This window comes from Narcine bancroftii, unplaced genomic scaffold, assembly GCF_036971445.1.
Source record: "Narcine bancroftii isolate sNarBan1 unplaced genomic scaffold, sNarBan1.hap1 Scaffold_159, whole genome shotgun sequence".
NCBI classification, from domain to species: domain Eukaryota; kingdom Metazoa; phylum Chordata; class Chondrichthyes; order Torpediniformes; family Narcinidae; genus Narcine; species Narcine bancroftii.
Genome location: NW_027211894.1, coordinates 9462001 through 9486140, shown reverse-complemented (window position 1 = coordinate 9486140; position 24140 = coordinate 9462001).

Sequence of the window (24140 nt, the reverse complement as noted above, 5' to 3'; positions counted from 1 at the left end):
ATCAGACGCTGGGAATCAGAGGCGGGGATTCTTGAGCTGGGGAATCAGAGGCGGGGAATCAGATTTGGGGAATCAGAGGTGGGGAATCAGATATGGGGAATCAGAGGCGGGGAATCAGAGGCGGGGAAACAGAGGCGGGCAATCAGATTTGGGGAATCAGAGGTGGGGAATCAGAGGCGGGGTATCAGTGGCAGGGAATCAGAGGCGGGAAATCAGAGGCCGGGAATCAGAGGCGGTGAATCAGGGGCGGGGAATCAGAGGCAGGGAATCGGATGTGCGGAATCAGAGATTGGGAATCAGAGGTGGGGAATCAGAGGCAGTGAATCAGACATGGGTAATCAGAGGCAGGGAATCAGAGGCAGGAAATCAGACACGGGGAATCAGAGGCGGGGAATCAGAGCTGGGTAATTAGATGCAGGGAATCAGAGTTGGGGATTCAGAGGCGGGGAATCAGATATGGGGAAACAGAGGTGGGGAATCAGAGGCGGGCAAATAGAGGCGGGGAATCAGATATGGGGAAACAGTGGCGGGGAATCAGAGGCGGAGAATCAGAGGCGGTGAATCAGACATGGGTAATCAGAGGCAGGGAATCAGAGCTGGGGAATCAGAGGTGGGGAATCAGAGTTGGGGAATCAGAGGCGGGGACTTAGATATGGGGAAACAGAGGCGGGGAATCAGAGGTGGGGAAACAGAGGCGGGTAATCAGATATGGGGAATCAGAGGTGGGGAATCAGAGGCAGGGAATCAGATGTGCGGAATCAGAGATGGGGAATCAGAGGCAGGGAATCAGAATCAGAAGCAGGGAATAAGACGCGGGGAATCAGAGGCGGGGAATCAGAGCTGGGGAATCAGAGGCAGTGAATCAGAGGCGGGGAATCAGAGGCAGGAAATCGGATGTGCGGAATCAGAGATGGGGAATCAGAGGTGGGGAAGCAGAGGCGGTGAATCAGGCATGGGTAATCAGAGGCGGGGAATCAGAGGCAGGAAATCAGACACGGGGAATCAGAGGCGGGGAATCAGAGCTGGGAAATTAGAGGCAGGGAATCAGAGTTGGGGATACAGGGGCGGGGAATCAGATATGGGGAAACAGAGGCGGGGAATCAGAGGCGGGCAAATAGAGGCGGGGAATCAGATATGGGGAAACAGAGGCGGGGAATCAGAGGCGGGGAAACAGAGGCGGGGAATCAGATATGGGGAATCAGAGGTGGGGAATCAGAGGTTGGGAATCAGAGGCAGGGAATCAGAGGCTGGGAATCAGATGCAGGGAATCAGATGCGGGGAATCAGAGGTGGGGAATCAGAGCTGGGGAATCAGATGTGGGGAATCAAAGTTGGGGAATCAGAGGCGGGGACTTAGATATGGGGAAACAGAGGCGGGGAATCAGAGGCGGGGAAACAGAGGCGGGGAATCAGATATGGGGAATCAGAGGTGGGGAATCAGAGGCAGGGAATTAGATGTGCGGAATCAGAAATTGGGAATCAGAGGCAGGGAATCAGAATCAGAAGCAGGGAATCAGAGGCCGGGAATCAGAGGCCGGAATCAGATGCCGGGAATAAGAGGCCGGGAATCAGAGATTGGGAATCAGAGGCGGGGAGTGAGATATCGGGAATCAGAGGCGGGGAATCACAGGCGGGGAAACAGAGGTGAGGAATCAGATATGGGGAATCAGAGGTGGCGAATCAAAGGCGGTGAATCAGAGATGGGGAATCAGAGGCGGGGAATCAGAGGCAGGGAATCAAACACGGGGAATCAGAGGCGGGGAATCAGAGCTGGGTTATCAGAGGCGGGGAATCAGAGTTGGGGAATCAGAGGCGGGGAATCAGAGCTGGGGAATCAGAGGTGGGGAATCAGAGTCGGGGAATAAGAGGCAGGGAATCGGATGTGCGGAATCAGAGATGGGGAATCAGAGGTGGGGAATCAGAGGCGGTGAATCTGAGATGGGGAATCAGAGGCGGGGAATCAGAGGCAGGATATCAGACACGGGGATTCAGAGGCTGGGAATCAGACGGGGGGAATCAAAGGCGGGGAATCAGAGCTGGGGAATCAGAGGCAGGGAATCAGAGTTGGGGATTCAGAGGCGGGGAATCAGATATGGGGAAACAGAGGCGGGGAATCAGAGGCGGGCAAACAGAGGCGGGGAATTAGATATGGGGAATCAGAGGTGGGGAATCAGAGGTGGGGAATCAGAGATGGGGAATCACAGGCGGGGAATCAGAGGCAGGGAATAGAACGCGGGGAATCAGAGGCAGGGAATCAGATATGGGGAAACAGAGGCGGGGAATCAGAGGCAGGGAATCAAACACAGGGAATCAGAGGCGGGGAATCAGAGCTGGGGAATCAGAGGCGGGGAATCAGAGTCGGGGAATCAGAGGCGGGGAATCAGATATGGGGAAACAGGGGCCGGGAATCAGAGGTGGCGAATCAAAGGCGGTGAATCGGAGATGGGGAATCAGAGGCGGGGAATCAGAGGCAGGGAATCAAACACGGGGAATCAGAGGCGGGGAATCAGAGCTGGGTTATCAGAGGCGGGGAATCAGAGTTGGGGAATCAGAGGCGGGGAATCAGAGCTGGGGAATCAGAGGTGGGGAATCAGAGTCGGGGAATCAGAGGCAGGGAATCGGATGTGCGGAATCAGAGATGGGGAATCAGAGGTGGGGAATCAGAGGCGGTGAATCTGAGATGGGGAATCAGAGGCGGGGAATCAGAGGCAGGATATCAGACACGGGGATTCAGAGGCTGGGAATCAGACGGGGGGAATCAAAGGCGGGGAATCAGAGCTGGGGAATCAGAGGCAGGGAATCAGAGTTGGGGATTCAGAGGCGGGGAATCAGATATGGGGAAACAGAGGCGGGGAATCAGAGGCGGGCAAACAGAGGCGGGGAATTAGATATGGGGAATCAGAGGTGGGGAATCAGAGGTGGTGAATCAGAGATGGGGAATCACAGGCGGGGAATCAGAGGCAGGGAATAGAACGCGGGGAATCAGAGGCAGGGAATCAGAGCTGGGGAATCATAGGCGGGGAATCATAGTTGGGAATCAGAGGCGGGGAATCAGATATGGGGAAACAGAGGCGGGGAATCAGAGGCAGGGATTCAAACACAGGGATTCAGAGGCGGGGAATCAGAGCTGGGGAATCAGAGGCGGGGAATCAGAGTCGGGGAATCAGAGGCGGGGAATCAGATATGGGGAAACAGGGGCCGGGAATCAGAGGCGGGGAAACAGAGGCGGGGAATCAGATATGGGGAATGAGAGGTGGGGAATCAGAAGTTGTGAATCAGAGATGGGGAATCAGAGGCGGGGAATCAGAGGCCGGTAATCAGACGCGGGGAATCAGAGGCGGGGATTCTTGAGCTGGGGAATCAGAGGCGGGGAATCAGAGTTGGTGAATCAGAGGCGGGGAATCAGATATGGGGAATCAGAGGCGGGGAATCAGAGGCGGGGAAACAGAGGAGGGCAATCAGATTTGGGGAATCAGAGGTGGGGAATCAGGGGCGGGGAATTAGAGGCAGGGAATCAAACACGGGGAATTAGAGCTGGGGAATCAGAGGCGGGGAATTAGAGTTGGGGAATCAGAGGAGGGGAATCAGAGGCCGGGAAACAGAGGCGGGGAATCAGATATGGGGAATCAGAGGTGGGGAATCAGATGTTGGAAATCAGAGGCAGGGAACCAGAGGCGGGGAATCAGAGGCGGGGAATCAGAGGCAGGGAATCAGATGTGCGGAATCGGAGATGGGGAATCAGAGGCGGGGAAACAGAGGCGGGGAATCAGATATGGGGAATCAGAGGTTGGGAATCAGAGGCAGGGAATCAGAGGCTTGGAATCAGATGCAGGGAATCAGACGCGGGGAATCAGATGCGGGGAATCATAGCTGGTGAATCAGAGGCGGGGAATCAGAGGTGGGGAATCAGAGGCGGGGAAACAGAGGCAGGGAATCAGATATGGGGAATCAGAGGTGGGGAATCAGAAGTTGTGAATCAGAGATGGCGAATCAGAGGCGGGGAATCAGAGGCCGGTAATCAGACGCGGGGAATCAGAGGCGGGGAAACAGAGGAGGGCAATCAGATATGGGGAATCAGAGGTGGCGAATCAAAGGCGGTGAATCAGAGATGGGGAATCAGAGGCGGGGAATCAGAGGCAGGGAATCAAACACGGGGAATCAGAGGCGGGGAATCAGAGCTGGGTTATCAGAGGCGGGGAATCAGAGTTGGGGAATCAGAGGCGGGGAATCAGAGCTGGGGAATCAGAGGTGGGGAATCAGAGTCGGGGAATCAGAGGCAGGGAATCGGATGTGCGGAATCAGAGATGGGGAATCAGAGGTGGGGAATCAGAGGCGGTGAATCTGAGATGGGGAATCAGAGGCGGGGAATCAGAGGCAGGATATCAGACACGGGGATTCAGAGGCTGGGAATCAGACGGGGGGAATCAAAGGCGGGGAATCAGAGCTGGGGAATCAGAGGCAGGGAATCAGAGTTGGGGATTCAGAGGCGGGGAATCAGATATGGGGAAACAGAGGCGGGGAATCAGAGGCGGGCAAACAGAGGCGGGGAATTAGATATGGGGAATCAGAGGTGGGGAATCAGAGGTGGGGAATCAGAGATGGGGAATCACAGGCGGGGAATCAGAGGCAGGGAATAGAACGCGGGGAATCAGAGGCAGGGAATCAGAGCTGGGGATTCAGAGGCGGGGAATCATAGTTGGGAATCAGAGGCGGGGAATCAGATATGGGGAAACAGAGGCGGGGAATCAGAGGCAGGGAATCAAACACAGGGAATCAGAGGCGGGGAATCAGAGCTGGGGAATCAGAGGCGGGGAATCAGAGTCGGGGAATCAGAGGCGGGGAATCAGATATGGGGAAACAGGGGCCGGGAATCAGAGGTGGCGAATCAAAGGCGGTGAATCGGAGATGGGGAATCAGAGGCGGGGAATCAGAGGCAGGGAATCAGAGGCGGGGAATCAGAGCTGGGGAATCAGAGGTGGGGAATCAGAGTCGGGGAATCAGAGGCAGGGAATCGGATGTGCGGAATCAGAGATGGGGAATCAGAGGTGGGGAATCAGAGGCGGTGAATCTGAGATGGGGAATCAGAGGCAGGGAATCAGAGGCAGGATATCAGACACGGGGATTCAGAGGCTGGGAATCAGACGGGGGGAATCAAAGGCGGGGAATCAGAGCTGGGGAATCAGAGGCAGGGAATCAGAGTTGGGGATTCAGAGGCGGGGAATCAGATATGGGGAAACAGAGGCGGGGAATCAGAGGCGGGCAAACAGAGGCGGGGAATTAGATATGGGGAATCAGAGGTGGGGAATCAGAGGTGGTGAATCAGAGATGGGGAATCACAGGCGGGGAATCAGAGGCAGGGAATAGAACGCGGGGAATCAGAGGCAGGGAATCAGAGCTGGGGAATCATAGGCGGGGAATCATAGTTGGGAATCAGAGGCGGGGAATCAGATATGGGGAAACAGAGGCGGGGAATCAGAGGCAGGGATTCAAACACAGGGAATCAGAGGCGGGGAATCAGAGCTGGGGAATCAGAGGCGGGGAATCAGAGTCGGGGAATCAGAGGCGGGGAATCAGATATGGGGAAACAGGGGCCGGGAATCAGAGGCGGGGATTCTTGAGCTGGGGAATCAGAGGCGGGGAATCAGAGTTGGTGAATCAGAGGCGGGGAATCAGATATGGGGAATCAGAGGCGGGGAATCAGAGGCGGGGAAACAGAGGAGGGCAATCAGATTTGGGGAATCAGAGGTGGGGAATCAGGGGCGGGGAATTAGAGGCAGGGAATCAAACACGGGGAATTAGAGCTGGGGAATCAGAGGCGGGGAATTAGAGTTGGGGAATCAGAGGAGGGGAATCAGAGGCCGGGAAACAGAGGCGGGGAATCAGATATGGGGAATCAGAGGTGGGGAATCAGATGTTGGAAATCAGAGGCAGGGAACCAGAGGCGGGGAATCAGAGGCGGGGAATCAGAGGCAGGGAATCAGATGTGCGGAATCGGAGATGGGGAATCAGAGGCGGGGAAACAGAGGCGGGGAATCAGATATGGGGAATCAGAGGTTGGGAATCAGAGGCAGGGAATCAGAGGCTTGGAATCAGATGCAGGGAATCAGACGCGGGGAATCAGATGCGGGGAATCATAGCTGGCGAATCAGAGGCGGGGAATCAGAGGTGGGGAATCAGAGGCGGGGAAACAGAGGCAGGGAATCAGATATGGGGAATCAGAGGTGGGGAATCAGAAGTTGTGAATCAGAGATGGCGAATCAGAGGCGGGGAATCAGAGGCCGGTAATCAGACGCGGGGAATCAGAGGCGGGGATTCTTGAGCTGGGGAATCAGAGGCGGGGAATCAGAGGCGGGGAAACAGAGGCGGGGAATCAGATATGGGGAATCAGAGGTGGGGAATCAGGGGCGGGGTATCAGTGGCAGGGAATCAGAGACGGGAAATCAGAGGCCGGGAATCAGAGGCGGTGAATCAGGGGCGGGGAATCAGAGGCAGGGAATCAGATGTGCGGAATCGGAGATGGGGAATCAGAGGCGGGGAAACAGAGGCGGGGAATCAGATATGGGGAATCAGAGGTGGGGAATCAGAGGTTGGGAATCAGAGGCAGGGAATCAGAGGCTTGGAATCAGATGCAGGGAATCAGACGCGGGGAATCAGATGCGGGGAATCATAGCTGGCGAATCAGAGGCGGGGAATCAGAGGTGGGGAATCAGAGGCGGGGAAACAGAGGCAGGGAATCAGATATGGGGAATCAGAGGTGGGGAATCAGAAGTTGTGAATCAGAGATGGGGAATCAGAGGCGGGGAATCAGAGGCCGGTAATCAGACGCGGGGAATCAGAGGCGGGGATTCTTGAGCTGGGGAATCAGAGGCGGGGAATCAGAGTTGGGGAATCAGAGGCGGGGAATCAGATATGGGGAATCAGAGACGGCGAATCAGAGGCGGGGAAACAGAGGCGGGGAATCAGATATGGGGAATCAGAGGTGGGGAATCAGGGGCGGGGTATCAGTGGCAGGGAATCAGAGACGGGAAATCAGAGGCCGGGAATCAGAGGCGGTGAATCAGGGGTGGGGAATCAGAGGCAGGGAATCGGATGTGCGGAATCAGAGATGGGGAATCAGAGGTGGGGAATCAGAGGCGGTGAATCAGACATGGGTAATCAGAGGCGGGGAATCAGAGGCAGGAAATCAGACACGAGGAATCAGAGGCGGGGAATCAGAGCTGGGGAATTAGATGCAGGGAATCAGAGTTGGGGATTCAGAGGCGGGGAATCAGATATGGGGAAACAGAGGTGGGGAATCAGAGGCGGGCAAATAGAGGCGGGGAATCAGATATGGGGAAACAGTGGCGGGGAATCAGAGGCGGTGAATCAGACATGGGTAATCAGAGGCGGGGAATCAGAGCTGGGGAATCAGAGGTGGGGAATCAGAGTTGGGGAATCAGAGGCGGGGACTTAGATATGGGGAAACAGAGGCGGGGAATCAGAGGCGGGGAAACAGAGGCAGGGAATCAGATATGGGGAATCAGAGGTGGGGAATCAGAGGCAGGGACTCAGAATCAGAAGCAGGGAATAAGACGCGGGAAATCAGAGGCGGGGAATCAGAGCTGGGGAATCAGAGGCAGTGAATCAGAGGCGGGGAATCACAGGGAGGGAATCGGATGTGCGGAATCAGTGATGGGGAATCAGAGGTGGGGAATCAGAGGCGGTGAATCAGACATGGGTAATCAGAGGCGGGGAATCAGAGGCAGGAAATCAAACACGGGGAATCAGAGGCGGGGAATGAGAGCTGGGAAATTAGACGCAGGGAATCAGAGTTGGGGATTCAGAGGCGGGGACTTAGATATGGGGAAACAGAGGCGGGGAATCAGAGGCGGGGAAACAGAGGCGGGGAATCAGATATGGGGAATCAGAGGTGGGGAATCAGAGGCAGGGAATTAGTTGTGCGGAATCAGAAATGGGGAATCAGAGGCAGGGAATCAGAATCAGAAGCAGGGAATCAGAGGCCGGGTATCAGAGGCCGCAATCAGATGCCGGGAATAAGAGGCCGGGAATCAGAGATGGGGAATCAGAGGCGGGGAGTGAGATATGGGGAATCAGAGGCGGGGAATCACAGGCGGGGAAACAGAGGTGAGGAATCAGATATGGGGAATCAGAGGTGGCGAATCAAACACGGGGAATCAGAGGCGGGGAATCAGAGCTGGGTTATCAGAGGCGGGGAATCAGAGTTGGGGAATCAGAGGCGGGGTATCAGAGCTGGGGAATCAGAGGTGGGGAATCAGAGTCGGGGAATCTGAGGCAGGGAATCGGATGTGCGGAATCAGAGATGGGGAATCAGAGGTGGGAAATCAGAGGCGGTGAATCTGAGATGGGGAATCAGAGGCGGGGAATCAGAGGCAGGATATCAGACACGGGGATTCAGAGGCTGGGAATCAGACGGGGGGAATCAAAGGCGGGGAATCAGAGGCCGGTAATCAGACGCGGGGAATCAGAGGCGGGGAAACAGAGGAGGGCAATCAGATATGGGGAATCAGAGGTGGCGAATCAAAGTCGGTGAATCAGAGATGGGGAATCAGAGGCGGGGAATCAGAGGCAGGGAATCAAACACGGGGAATCAGAGGCGGGGAATCAGAGCTGGGTTATCAGAGGCGGGGAATCAGAGTTGGGGAATCAGAGGCGGGGAATCAGAGCTGGGGAATCAGAGGTGGGGAATCAGAGTCGGGGAATCAGAGGCAGGGAATCGGATGTGCGGAATCAGAGATGGGGAATCAGAGGTGGGGAATCAGAGGCGGTGAATCTGAGATGGGGAATCAGAGGCGGGGAATCAGAGGCAGGATATCAGACACGGGGATTCAGAGGCTGGGAATCAGACGGGGGGAATCAAAGGCGGGGAATCAGAGCTGGGGAATCAGAGGCAGGGAATCAGAGTTGGGGATTCAGAGGCGGGGAATCAGATATGGGGAAACAGAGGCGGGGAATCAGAGGCGGGCAAACAGAGGCGGGGAATTAGATATGGGGAATCAGAGGTGGGGAATCAGAGGTGGGGAATCAGAGATGGGGAATCACAGGCGGGGAATCAGAGGCAGGGAATAGAACGCGGGGAATCAGAGGCAGGGAATCAGAGCTGGGGATTCAGAGGCGGGGAATCATAGTTGGGAATCAGAGGCAGGGAATCAGATATGGGGAAACAGAGGCGGGGAATCAGAGGCATGGAATCAAACACAGGGAATCAGAGGCGGGGAATCAGAGCTGGGGAATCAGAGGCGGGGAATCAGAGTCGGGGAATCAGAGGCGGGGAATCAGATATGGGGAAACAGGGGCCGGGAATCAGAGGTGGCGAATCAAAGGCGGTGAATCGGAGATGGGGAATCAGAGGCGGGGAATCAGAGGCAGGGAATCAAACACGGGGAATCAGAGGCGGGGAATCAGAGCTGGGTTATCAGAGGCGGGGAATCAGAGTTGGGGAATCAGAGGCGGGGAATCAGAGCTGGGGAATCAGAGGTGGGGAATCAGAGTCGGGGAATCAGAGGCAGGGAATCGGATGTGCGGAATCAGAGATGGGGAATCAGAGGTGGGGAATCAGAGGCGGTGAATCTGAGATGGGGAATCAGAGGCGGGGAATCAGAGGCAGGATATCAGACACGGGGATTCAGAGGCTGGGAATCAGACGGGGGGAATCAAAGGCGGGGAATCAGAGCTGGGGAATCAGAGGCAGGGAATCAGAGTTGGGGATTCAGAGGCGGGGAATCAGATATGGGGAAACAGAGGCGGGGAATCAGAGGCGGGCAAACAGAGGCGGGGAATTAGATATGGGGAATCAGAGGTGGGGAATCAGAGGTGGTGAATCAGAGATGGGGAATCAGAGGCGGGGAATCAGAGGCAGGGAATAGAACGCGGGGAATCAGAGGCAGGGAATCAGAGCTGGGGAATCATAGGCGGGGAATCATAGTTGGGAATCAGAGGCGGGGAATCAGATATGGGGAAACAGAGGCGGGGAATCAGAGGCAGGGATTCAAACACAGGGAATCAGAGGCGGGGAATCAGAGCTGGGGAATCAGAGGCGGGGAATCAGAGTCGGGGAATCAGAGGCGGGGAATCAGATATGGGGAAACAGGGGCCGGGAATCAGAGGCGGGGAAACAGAGGCGGGGAATCAGATATGGGGAATGAGAGGTGGGGAATCAGAAGTTGTGAATCAGAGATGGGGAATCAGAGGCGGGGAATCAGAGGCCGGTAATCAGACGCGGGGAATCAGAGGCGGGGATTCTTGAGCTGGGGAATCAGAGGCGGGGAATCAGAGTTGGTGAATCAGAGGCGGGGAATCAGATATGGGGAATCAGAGGCGGGGAATCAGAGGCGGGGAAACAGAGGAGGGCAATCAGATTTGGGGAATCAGAGGTGGGGAATCAGGGGCGGGGAATTAGAGGCAGGGAATCAAACACGGGGAATTAGAGCTGGGGAATCAGAGGCGGGGAATTAGAGTTGGGGAATCAGAGGAGGGGAATCAGAGGCCGGGAAACAGAGCCGGGGAATCAGATATGGGGAATCAGAGGTGGGGAATCAGATGTTGGAAATCAGAGGCAGGGAACCAGAGGCGGGGAATCAGAGGCGGGGAATCAGAGGCAGGGAATCAGATGTGCGGAATCGGAGATGGGGAATCAGAGGCGGGGAATCAGAGTTGGGGAATCAGAGGCGGGGAATCAGATATGGGGAATCAGAGACGGCGAATCAGAGGCGGGGAAACAGAGGCGGGGAATCAGATATGGGGAATCAGAGGTGGGGAATCAGGGGCGGGGTATCAGTGGCAGGGAATCAGAGACGGGAAATCAGAGGCCGGGAATCAGAGGCGGTGAATCAGGGGCGGGGAATCAGAGGCAGGGAATCGGATGTGCGGAATCAGAGATGGGGAATCAGAGGTGGGGAATCAGAGGCGGTGAATCAGACATGGGTAATCAGAGGCGGGGAATCAGAGGCAGGAAATCAGACACGAGGAATCAGAGGCGGGGAATCAGAGCTGGGGAATTAGATGCAGGGAATCAGAGTTGGGGATTCAGAGGCGGGGAATCAGATATGGGGAAACAGAGGTGGGGAATCAGAGGCGGGCAAATAGAGGCGGGGAATCAGATATGGGGAAACAGTGGCGGGGAATCAGAGGCGGTGAATCAGACATGGGTAATCAGAGGCGGGGAATCAGAGCTGGGGAATCAGAGGTGGGGAATCAGAGTTGGGGAATCAGAGGCGGGGACTTAGATATGGGGAAACAGAGGCGGGGAATCAGAGGCGGGGAAACAGAGGCAGGGAATCAGATATGGGGAATCAGAGGTGGGGAATCAGAGGCAGGGAATCAGAATCAGAAGCAGGGAATAAGACGCGGGAAATCAGAGGCGGGGAATCAGAGCTGGGGAATCAGAGGCAGTGAATCAGAGGCGGGGAATCACAGGGAGGGAATCGGATGTGCGGAATCAGTGATGGGGAATCAGAGGTGGGGAATCAGAGGCGGTGAATCAGACATGGGTAATCAGAGGCGGGGAATCAGAGGCAGGAAATCAGACACGGGGAATCAGAGGCGGGGAATGAGAGCTGGGAAATTAGACGCAGGGAATCAGAGTTGGGGATTCAGAGGCGGGGACTTAGATATGGGGAAACAGAGGCGGGGAATCAGAGGCGGGGAAACAGAGGCGGGGAATCAGATATGGGGAATCAGAGGTGGGGAATCAGAGGCAGGGAATTAGTTGTGCGGAATCAGAAATGGGGAATCAGAGGCAGGGAATCAGAATCAGAAGCAGGGAATCAGAGGCCGGGTATCAGAGGCCGCAATCAGATGCCGGGAATAAGAGGCCGGGAATCAGAGATGGGGAATCAGAGGCGGGGAGTGAGATATGGGGAATCAGAGGCGGGGAATCACAGGCGGGGAAACAGAGGTGAGGAATCAGATATGGGGAATCAGAGGTGGCGAATCAAACACGGGGAATCAGAGGCGGGGAATCAGAGCTGGGTTATCAGAGGCGGGGAATCAGAGTTGGGGAATCAGAGGCGGGGTATCAGAGCTGGGGAATCAGAGGTGGGGAATCAGAGTCGGGGAATCTGAGGCAGGGAATCGGATGTGCGGAATCAGAGATGGGGAATCAGAGGTGGGAAATCAGAGGCGGTGAATCTGAGATGGGGAATCAGAGGCGGGGAATCAGAGGCAGGATATCAGACACGGGGATTCAGAGGCTGGGAATCAGACGGGGGGAATCAAAGGCGGGGAATCAGAGGCCGGTAATCAGACGCGGGGAATCAGAGGCGGGGAAACAGAGGAGGGCAATCAGATATGGGGAATCAGAGGTGGCGAATCAAAGGCGGTGAATCAGAGATGGGGAATCAGAGGCGGGGAATCAGAGGCAGGGAATCAAACACGGGGAATCAGAGGCGGGGAATCAGAGCTGGGTTATCAGAGGCGGGGAATCAGAGTTGGGGAATCAGAGGCGGGGAATCAGAGCTGGGGAATCAGAGGTGGGGAATCAGAGTCGGGGAATCAGAGGCAGGGAATCGGATGTGCGGAATCAGAGATGGGGAATCAGAGGTGGGGAATCAGAGGCGGTGAATCTGAGATGGGGAATCAGAGGCGGGGAATCAGAGGTGGGGAATCAGACACGGGGATTCAGAGGCTGGGAATCAGACGGGGGGAATCAAAGGCGGGGAATCAGAGCTGGGGAATCAGAGGCAGGGAATCAGAGTTGGGGATTCAGAGGCGGGGAATCAGATATGGGGAAACAGAGGCGGGGAATCAGAGGCGGGCAAACATAGGCGGGGAATTAGATATGGGGAATCAGAGGTGGGGAATCAGAGGTGGGGAATCAGAGATGGGGAATCACAGGCGGGGAATCAGAGGCAGGGAATAGAACGCGGGGAATCAGAGGCAGGGAATCAGAGCTGGGGATTCAGAGGCGGGGAATCATAGTTGGGAATCAGAGGCGGGGAATCAGATATGGGGAAACAGAGGCGGGGAATCAGAGGCAGGGAATCAAACACAGGGAATCAGAGGCGGGGAATCAGAGCTGGGGAATCAGAGGCGGGGAATCAGAGTCGGGGAATCAGAGGCGGGGAATCAGATATGGGGAAACAGGGGCCGGGAATCAGAGGTGGCGAATCAAAGGCGGTGAATCGGAGATGGGGAATCAGAGGCGGGGAATCAGAGGCAGGGAATCAAACACGGGGAATCAGAGGCGGGGAATCAGAGCTGGGTTATCAGAGGCGGGGAATCAGAGTTGGGGAATCAGAGGCGGGGAATCAGAGCTGGGGAATCAGAGGTGGGGAATCAGAGTCGGGGAATCAGAGGCAGGGAATCGGATGTGCGGAATCAGAGATGGGGAATCAGAGGTGGGGAATCAGAGGCGGTGAATCTGAGATGGGGAATCAGAGGCGGGGAATCAGAGGCAGGATATCAGACACGGGGATTCAGAGGCTGGGAATCAGACGGGGGGAATCAAAGGCGGGGAATCAGAGCTGGGGAATCAGAGGCAGGGAATCAGAGTTGGGGATTCAGAGGCGGGGAATCAGATATGGGGAAACAGAGGCGGGGAATCAGAGGCGGGCAAACAGAGGCGGGGAATTAGATATGGGGAATCAGAGGTGGGGAATCAGAGGTGGTGAATCAGAGATGGGGAATCACAGGCGGGGAATCAGAGGCAGGGAATAGAACGCGGGGAATCAGAGGCAGGGAATCAGAGCTGGGGAATCATAGGCGGGGAATCATAGTTGGGAATCAGAGGCGGGGAATCAGATATGGGGAAACAGAGGCGGGGAATCAGAGGCAGGGATTCAAACACAGGGAATCAGAGGCGGGGAATCAGAGCTGGGGAATCAGAGGCGGGGAATCAGAGTCGGGGAATCAGAGGCGGGGAATCAGATATGGGGAAACAGGGGCCGGGAATCAGAGGCGGGGAAACAGAGGCGGGGAATCAGATATGGGGAATGAGAGGTGGGGAATCAGAAGTTGTGAATCAGAGATGGGGAATCAGAGGCGGGGAATCAGAGGCCGGTAATCAGACGCGGGGAATCAGAGGCGGGGATTCTTGAGCTGGGGAATCAGAGGCGGGGAATCAGAGTTGGTGAATCAGAGGCGGGGAATCAGATATGGGGAATCAGAGGCGGGGAATCAGAGGCGGGGAAACAGAGGAGGGCAATCAGATTTGGGGAATCAGAGGTGGGGAATCAGGGGCGGGGAATTAGAGGCAGGGAATCAAACACGGGGAATTAGAGCTGGGGAATCAGAGGCGGGGAATTAGAGTTGGGGAATCAGAGGAGGGGAATCAGAGGCCGGGAAACAGAGGCGGGGAATCAGATATGGGGAATCAGAGGTGGGGAATCAGATGTTGGAAATCAGAGGCAGGGAACCAGAGGCGGGGAATCAGAGGCGGGGAATCAGAGGCAGGGAATCAGATGTGCGGAATCGGAGATGGGGAATCAGAGGCGGGGAAACAGAGGCGGGGAATCAGATATGGGGAATCAGAGGTTGGGAATCAGAGGCAGGGAATAAGAGGCTTGGAATCAGATGCAGGGAATCAGACGCGGGGAATCAGATGCGGGGAATCATAGCTGGCGAATCAGAGGCGGGGAATCAGAGGTGGGGAATCAGAGGCGGGGAAACAGAGGCAGGGAATCAGATATGGGGAATCAGAGGTGGGGAATCAGAAGTTGTGAATCAGAGATGGCGAATCAGAGGCGGGGAATCAGAGGCCGGTAATCAGACGCGGGGAATCAGAGGCGGGGATTCTTGAGCTGGGGAATCAGAGGCGGGGAATCAGAGGCGGGGAAACAGAGGTGGGGAATCAGATATGGGGAATCAGAGGTGGGGAATCAGGGGCGGGGTATCAGTGGCAGGGAATCAGAGACGGGAAATCAGAGGCCGGGAATCAGAGGCGGTGAATCAGGGGCGGGGAATCAGAGGCAGGGAATCGGATGTGCGGAATCAGAGATGGGGAATCAGAGGTGGGGAATCAGAGGCGGTGAATCAGACATGGGTAATCAGAGGCGGGGAATCAGAGGCAGGAAATCAGACACGGGGAATCAGAGGCGGGGAATCAGAGCTGGGGAATTAGATGCAGGGAATCAGAGTTGGGGATTCAGAGGCGGGGAATCAGATGTGGGGAAACAGAGGTGGGGAATCAGAGGCGGGCAAATAGAGGCGGGGAATCAGATATGGGGAAACAGTGGCGGGGAATCAGAGGCGGTGAATCAGACATGGGTAATCAGAGGCGGGGAATCAGAGCTGGGGAATCAGAGGTGGGGAATCAGAGTTGGGGAATCAGAGGCGGGGACTTAGATATGGGGAAACAGAGGCGGGGAATCAGAGGCGGGGAAACAGAGGCAGGGAATCAGATATGGGGAATCAGAGGTGGGGAATCAGAGGCAGGGAATCAGAATCAGAAGCAGGGAATAAGACGCGGGAAATCAGAGGTGGGGAATCAGAGCTGGGGAATCAGAGGCAGTGAATCAGAGGCGGGGAATCAGAGGCGGGGAATCGGATGTGCGGAATCAGAGATGGGGAATCAGAGGTGGGGAATCAGAGGCGGTGAATCTGAGATGGGGAATCAGAGGCGGGGAATCAGAGGCAGGATATCAGACACGGGGATTCAGAGGCTGGGAATCAGACGGGGGGAATCAAAGGCGGGGAATCAGAGCTGGGGAATCAGAGGCAGGGAATCAGAGTTGGGGATTCAGAGGTGGGGAATCAGATATGGGGAAACAGAGGCGGGGAATCAGAGGCGGGCAAACAGAGGCGGGGAATTAGATATGGGGAATCAGATGTGGGGAATCAGAGGTGGTGAATCAGAGATGGGGAATCACAGGCGGGGAATCAGAGGCAGGGAATAGAACGCGGGGTATCAGAGGCAGGGAATCAGAGCTGGGGAATCAGAGGCGGGGAATCAGGGGCGGGGAATCAGAGGCAGGGAATCGGATGTGCGGAATCAGAGATGAGGAATCAGAGGTGGGGAATCAGAGGCGGTGAATCAGACATGGGTAATCAGAGGCGGGGAATCAGAGTCGGGGAATCAGAGGCGGGGAATCAGATATGGGGAAACAGGGGCCGGGAATCAGTGGCGGGGAAACAGAGGCGGGGAATCAGATATGGGGAATCAGAGGTGTGGAATCAGAGGTTGGGAATCAGAGGCAGGGAATCAGAGGCGGGGAAACAGAGGCAGGGAATCAGATATGGGGAATCAGAGGTGGCGAATCAAAGGCGGTGAAACAGAGATGGGGAATCAGGGCAGGGAATCAGAGGTAGGGAATCAAACACGGGGAATCAGAGCTGGGGAGTCAGAGGCGGGGAATTAGAGTTGGGGAATCAGAGGCAGGGAATCAGATGTGCGGAATCGGAGATGGGGAATCAGAGGCAGGGAATCAGAGGCGGGGAATCAGAGGTGGGGAATCAGATGTTGGGAATCAGAGGCAGTGAATCAGAGGCGGGGAATCAGAGGCGGGGAATCAGAGGCAGGGAATCAGATGTGCGGAATCGGAGATGGGGAATCAGAGGCAGGGAATCAGAGGCGGGGAATCAGAGGCGGGGAATCAGAGGCCGGGAATCTGATGTGGGGAAACAGAGGCGGGGAATCAGAGGCGGGGAAACAGAGGCGGGGAATCAGATGTGGGGAATCAGAGGTGGGGAATCAGAGGTTGGGAATCAGATGCAGGGAATCAGAGGCTTGGAATCAGATGCAGGGAATCAGATGCGGGGAATCAGAGGCGGGGAATCAGAGCTGGGGAATCAGAGGTGGGGAATCAGAGTTGGGGAATCAGAGGCGGGGACTTAGATATTGGGAAACAGAGGCGGGGAATAAGAGTCGGGGAAACAGAGGCGGGGAATCAGATATGGGGAATCAGAGGTGGGGAATCAGAGGCAGGGAATCAGATGTGCGGAATCAGAGATGGGGAATCAGAGGCAGGGAATCAGAATCAGAAGCAGGGAATCAGAGGCCGGGAATCAGAGGCCGGAATCAGATGCCGGGAATAAGAGGCCGGGAATAAGATGCCGGGAATCAGATGTGGGGAATCAGAGTCCGGGAATCAGAGATGGGGATTCAGAGGCGGGGAATGAGATATGGGGAATCAGAGGCGGGGAATCAGAGGCGGGGAAACAGAGGCGGGGAATCAGATATGGGGAATCAGAGGTGGCGAATCAAAGGCGGTGAATCAGAGATGGGGAATCAGAGGCCTGGAATCAATGGCAGGGAATCAAACACGGGGAATCAGAGGCGGGGAATCAGAGCTGGGGAATCAGAGGCGGGGAATCAGAGTTGGGGAATCAGAGGCGGGGAATCAGAGGCAGGGAATCAATATGGGAAATCAGAGGTGGGGAATCAGAGGTTGGGAATCAGAGCTGGGGAATCAGAGGCGGGGAATCAGAATTGGGGATAAAGAGATGGGGAATCAGAGATGGGGAATCAGAGGCGGGGAATCAGACACGGGGAATCAGAGGTGGTGAATCAGAGATGTGGAATCAGAGGCGGGGAATCAGAGGCAGGGAATCAGACGCGGGGAATCAGAGGCGGGGAATCATAGCTGACGAATCAGAGGCGGGGAATCAGAGGTGGGGAATCAGAGGCGGGGAATCAGATATGGGGAATCAGAGGTGGGGAATCAGAGGCAGGGAATCAGATGTGCGGAATCAGAGATGGGGAATCAGAGGCAGGGAATCAGAATCAGAAGCGGGGAATCAGAGGCCGGGAATCAGAGGCCGGGAATCAGAAGCTGGGAATAAGAGGCCGGGATTCAGAGGTGGGGAATCAGAGTCCGGGAATCAGAGATGGGGATTCAGAGGTGGCGAATCAAAGGCGGTGAATCAGAGGCGGGGAATCAGAGCTGGGGAATCAGAGGCGGGGAATCAGAGTTGGGGAATCAGAGGCGGGGAATCAGAGCTGGGGAATCAGAGTCGGGGAATCAGAGGCAGGGAATCACATGTGCGGAATCAGAGATGGGGAATCAGAGGTGGGGAATCAGAGGCGGTGAATCAGAGATGGGGAATCAGAGGCGGTGAATCAGAGGCAGGAAATCAGACACGGGGATTCAGAGGCTGGGAATCAGACGGGGGGAATCAAAGGCGGGGAATCAGAGCTGGGGAATCAGAGGCAGGGAATCAGAGTTGGGGATTCAGAGGAGGGGAATTAGATATGGGGAAACAGAGGCGGGGAATCAGAGGCGGGAAAACAGAGGCGGGGAATTAGATATGGGGAATCAGAGGTGGGGAATCAGAGGTGGTGAATCAGAGATGGGGAATCACAGGCGGGGAATCAGAGGCAGGGAATAGAACGCGGCGAATCAGAGGCAGGGAATCAGAGTTGGGGAATCAGAGGTTGGGAATTAGATATGGGGAAACAGAGGCGGGGAATCAGAGGTGGGGAAACAGAGGCGGGGAATCAGATATGGGGAATCAGAGGTGTGGAATCAGAGGCAGGGAATCAGATGTGCGGAATCAGAGATGGGGAATCCGAGGCAGGGAATCAGAATCAGAAGCGGGGAATCAGAGGCCGGGAATCAGAGGCCGGGAATCAGAGGCGGTGAATCAGGGGCGGGGAATCAGAGGCAGGGAATTGGATGTGCGGAATCAGAGATGGGGAATCAGAGGTGGGGAATCAGAATCAGAAGCAGGGAATCAGAGGCCGTGAATTAGAGGCCGGAATCAGATGCCGGGAATAAGAGGCCGGGAATCAGAGGTTGGGAATCAGAGGCTGGGAATGAGATATGGGGAATCAGAGGCAGGGAATCAGAGGCGGCGAAACAGAGGCGAGGAATCAGATATGGGGATTCAGAGGTGGCGAATCAATGGCGGTGAATCAGAGGCGGGGAATCAGAGCTGGGGAATCAGAGGCGGGGAATCAGAGTTGGGGAATCAGAGGCGGGGAATCAGAGCTGGGGAATCAGAGTCGGGGAATCAGAGGCAGGGAATCACATGTGCGGAATCAGAGATGGGGAATCAGAGGTGTGGAATCAGAGGCGGTGAATCAGAGATGGGGAATCAGAGGCGGTGAATCAGAGGCAGGAAATCAGACACGGGGATTCAGAGGCTTGGAATCAGACGGGGGGAATCAAAGGCGGGGAATCAGAGCTGGGGAATCAGAGGCAGGGAATCAGAGTTGGGGATTCAGAGGCGGGGAATCAGATATGGGGAAACAGAGGCGGGGAATCAGAGGCGGGAAAACAGAGGCGGGGAATTAGATATGGGGAATTAGAGGTGGGGAATCAGAGGTGGTGAATCAGAGATGGGGAATCACAGGCGGGGAATCAGAGGCAGGGAATAGAACGCGGCGAATCAGAGGCAGGGAATCAGAGTTGGGGCATCAGAGGTTGGGAATTAGATATGGGGAAACAGAGGCGGGGAATCAGAGGTGGGGAAACAGAGGCGGGGAATCAGATATGGGGAATCAGTGGTGGGGAATCAGAGGCAGGGAATCAGATGTGCGGAATCAGAGATGGGGAATCAGAGGCAGGGAATCAGAATCAGAAGCGGGGAATCAGAGGCCGGGAATCAGAGGCCGGGAATCAGAAGCTGGGAATAAGAGGCCGGGATTCAGAGGTGGGGAATCAGAGTCCGGGAATCAGAGATGGGGATTCAGAGGTGGCGAATCAAAGGCGGTGAATCAGAGGCGGGGAATCAGAGCTGGGGAATCAGAGGCGGGGAATCAGAGTTGGGGAATCAGAGGCGGGGAATCAGAGCTGGGGAATCAGAGTCGGGGAATCAGAGGCAGGGAATCACATGTGCGGAATCAGAGATGGGGAATCAGAGGTGGGGAATCAGAGGCGGTGAATCAGAGATGGGGAATTAGAGGCGGTGAATCAGAGGCAGGAAATCAGACACGGGGATTCAGAGGCTGGGAATCAGACGGGGGGAATCAAAGGCGGGGAATCAGAGCTGGGGAATCAGAGGCAGGGAATCAGAGTTGGGGATTCAGAGGCGGGGAATTAGATATGGGGAAACAGAGGCGGGGAATCAGAGGCGGGAAAACAGAGGCGGGGAATTAGATATGGGGAATCAGAGGTGGGGAATCTGAGGTGGTGAATCAGAGATGGGGAATCACAGGCGGGGAATCAGAGGCAGGGAATAGAACGCGGCGAATCAGAGGCAGGGAATCAGAGTTGGGGAATCAGAGGTTGGGAATTAGATATGGGGAAACAGAGGCGGGGAATCAGAGGTGGGGAAACAGAGGCGGGGAATCAGATATGGGGAATCAGAGGTGTGGAATCAGAGGCAGGGAATCAGATGTGCGGAATCAGAGATGGGGAATCAGAGGCAGGGAATCAGAATCAGAAGCGGGGAATCAGAGGCCGGGAATCAGAGGCCGGGAATCAGAAGCTGGGAATAAGAGGCCGGGATTCAGAGGTGGGGTATCAGAGTCCGGGAATCAGAGATGGGGATTCAGAGGCGGGGAATGAGATATGGAGAATCAGGGGCGGGGTATCAGTGGCGTGGAAACAGAGGTGGGGAATCAGATATGGGGAATCAGAGGCAGTGAATCAGGGGCGGGGAATCAGAGGCAGGGAATTGGATGTGCGGAATCAGAGATGGGGAATCAGAGGTGGGGAATCAGAATCAGAAGCAGGGAATCAGAGGCCGTGAATTAGAGGCCGGAATCAGATGCCGGGAATAAGAGGCCGGGAATCAGAGGTTGGGAATCAGAGTCCGGTAATCAGAGATGGGGAATCAGAGGCGGGGAATGAGATATGGGGAATCAGAGGCAGGGAATCAGAGGCGGGGAAACAGAGGCGAGGAATCAGATATGGGGATTCAGAGGTGGCGAATCAAAGGCGGTGAATCAGAGGCGGGGAATCAGAACTGGGGAATCAGAGGCGGGGAATCAGAGTTGGGGAATCAGAGGCGGGGAATCAGAGCTGGGGAATCAGAGTCGGGGAATCAGAGGCAGGGAATCACATGTGCGGAATCAGAGATGGGGAATCAGAGGTGGGGAATCAGAGGCGGTGAATCAGAGATGGGGAATCAGAGGCGGTGAATCAGAGGCAGGAAATCAGACACGGGGATTCAGAGGCTGGGAATCAGACGGGGGGAATCAAAGGCGGGGAATTAGAGCTGGGGAATCAGAGGCAGGGAATCAGAGTTGGGGATTCAGAGGCGGGGAATCAGATATGGGGAAACAGAGGCGGGGAATCAGAGGCGGGAAAACAGAGGCGGGGAATTAGATATGGGGAATCAGAGGTGGGGAATCAGAGGTGGTGAATCAGAGATGGGGAATCACAGGCGGGGAATCAGAGGCAGGGAATAGAACGCGGCGAATCAGAGGCAGGGAATCAGAGTTGGGGCATCAGAGGTTGGGAATTAGATATGGGGAAACAGAGGCGGGGAATCAGAGGTGGGGAAACAGAGGCGGGGAATCAGATATGGGGAATCAGAGGTGGGGAATCAGAGGCAGGGAATCAGATGTGCGGAATCAGAGATGGGGAATCAGAGGCAGGGAATCAGAATCAGAAGCGGGGAATCAGAGGCCGGGAATCAGAGGCCGGGAATCAGAAGCTGGGAATAAGAGGCCGGGATTCAGAGGTGGGGAATCAGAGTCCGGGAATCAGAGATGGGGATTCAGAGACGGGGAATGAGATATGGAGAATCAGAGGCGGGGAATCAGAGGCGTGGAAACAGAGGTGGGGAATCAGATATGGGGAATCAGAGGTGGCGAATCAAAGGCGGTGAATCAGAGATGGGGAATCAGAGGCGGGGAATCAGAGGCAGGGAATCAAACACAGGGAATGAGAGGCGGGGAATCAGAGCTGGGGAATCAGAGGCGGGGAATCAGAGTTGGGGAATCAGAGGCGGGGAATCAGATATGGGGAAACAGGGGCCGGGAATCAGAGGCGGGGAAACAGAGGCGGGGAATCAGGTATGGGTAATCAGAGGTGTGGAATCAGAGGTTGGGAATCAGAGGCAGGGAAGCAGAGGCGGGGAAACAGAGGCGGGGAATCAGATATGGGGAATGGAGGTGGCGAATCAAAGGCGGTGAAACAGAGATGGGGAATCAGGGCAGGGAATCAGAGGCAGGGAATCAAACACGGGGAATCAGAGCTGGGGAATCAGAGGCGGGGAATTAGAGTTGGGGAATCAGAGGAGGGGAATCAGAGGCCGGGAAACAGAGGCGGGGAATCAGATATGGGGAATCAGAGGTGGGGAATCAGATGTTGGGAATCAGAGGCAGGGAACCAGAGGCGGGGAAACAGAGGCGGGGAATCAGATATGGGGAATCAGAGGTGGGGAATCAGAGGTTGGGAATCAGAGGCAGGGAATCAGAGGCTTGGAATCAGAAGCAGGGAATCAGATGCGGGGAATCAGAGGCGGGGAATCAGAGCTGGGGAATCAGAGGCGGGGAATCAGAGTTGGGGAATCAGAGGCGGGGAATCAGATATGGGGAATCAGAGGCGGGGAATCAGAGGCGGGTAAACAGACGCGGGGAATCAGATATGGGGAATCAGAGGTGGGGAATCAGGGGCGGGGTATCAGTGGCAGGGAATCAGAGGCGGGAAATCAGAGGCCGGGAATCAGAGGCGGTGAATCAGGGGCGGGGAATCAGAGGCAGGGAATCGGATGTGCGGAATCAGAAATGGGGAATCAGAGGTGGGGAATCAGAATCAGAAGCAGGGAATCAGAGGCCGGGAATCAAAGGTTGGGAATCAGAGTCCGGGAATCAGAGATGGGGAATCAGAGGCGGGGAATGAGATATGGGGAATCAGAGGAAGGGAATCAGAGGCGGGGAAACAGAGGCGAGGAATCAGATATGGGGATTCAGAGGTGGCGAATCAAATGCGGTGAATCAGAGGCGGGGAATCAGAGCTGTGGAATCAGAGGCGGGGAATCAGAGTTGGGGAATCAGAGGCGGGGAATCAGAGCTGGGGAATCAGAGTCGGGGAATCAGAGGCAGGGAATCAGATGTGCGGAATCAGAGATGGGGAATCAGAGGTGGGGAATCAGAGGCGGTGAATCAGAGATGGGGAATCAGAGGCGGTGAATCAGAGGCAGGAAATCAGACACGGGGATTCAGAGGCTGGGAATCAGACGGGGGGAATCAAAGGCGGGGAATCAGAGCTGGGGAATCAGAGGCAGGGAATCAGAGTTGGGGATTCAGAGGCGGGGAATCAGATATGGGGAAACAGAGGCGGGGAATCAGAGGTGGGAAAACAGAGGCGGGGAATTAGATATGGGGAATCAGAGGTGGGGAATCAGAGGCGGTGAATCAGAGATGGGGAATCACAGGCGGGGAATCAGAGGCAGGGAATAGAACGCGGGGAATCAGAGGCAGGGAATCAGAGTTGGGGCATCAGAGGTTGGGAATTAGATATGGGGAAACAGAGGCGGGGAATCAGAGGTGGGGAATCAGGGGCGGGGTATCAGTGGCAGGGAATCAGAGGCGGGAAATCAGAGGCCGGGAATCAGAGGCGGTGAATCAGAGGCGGGGAATCAGAGGCAGGGAATCGGATGTGCGGAATCAGAGATGGGGAATCAGAGGTGGGGAATCAGAGGCGGTGAATCAGACATGGGTAATCAGAGGCGGGGAATCAGAAGCAGGAAATCAGACACGGGGAATCAGAGGCGGGGAATCAGAGCTGGGGAATTAGATGCAGGGAATCAGAGTTGGGGATTCAGAGGCGGGGAATCAGATATGGGGAAACAGTGGCGGGGAATCAGATATGGGGAATCAGAGGTGGGGAATCAGAGGTTGGGAATCACAGGCAGGGAATCAGAGGCGGGGAATCAGAGCTGGGGAATCAGAGGTGGGGAATCAGAGTTGGGGAATCAGAGGCGGGGACTTAGATATGGGGAAACAGAGGCGGGGAATCAGAGGCGGGGAATCAGATATGGGGAATCAGAGGTGGGGAATCAGAGGCAGGGAATCAGATGTGCGGAATCAGAGATGGGGAATCAGAGGCAGGGAATCAGAATCAGAAGCAGGGTATAAGACGCGGGGAATCAGAGGCGGGGAATCAGAGCTGGGGAATCAGAGGCAGTGATTCAGAGGCGGGGAATCAGAGGCAGGGAATCGGATGTGCCGAATCAGAGATGGGGAATCAGAGGTGGGGAATCAGAGGCGGTGAATCAGACATGGGTAATCAGAGGTGGGGAATCAGAGGCAGGAAATCAGACACGGGGAATCAGAGGCGGGGAATCAGAGCT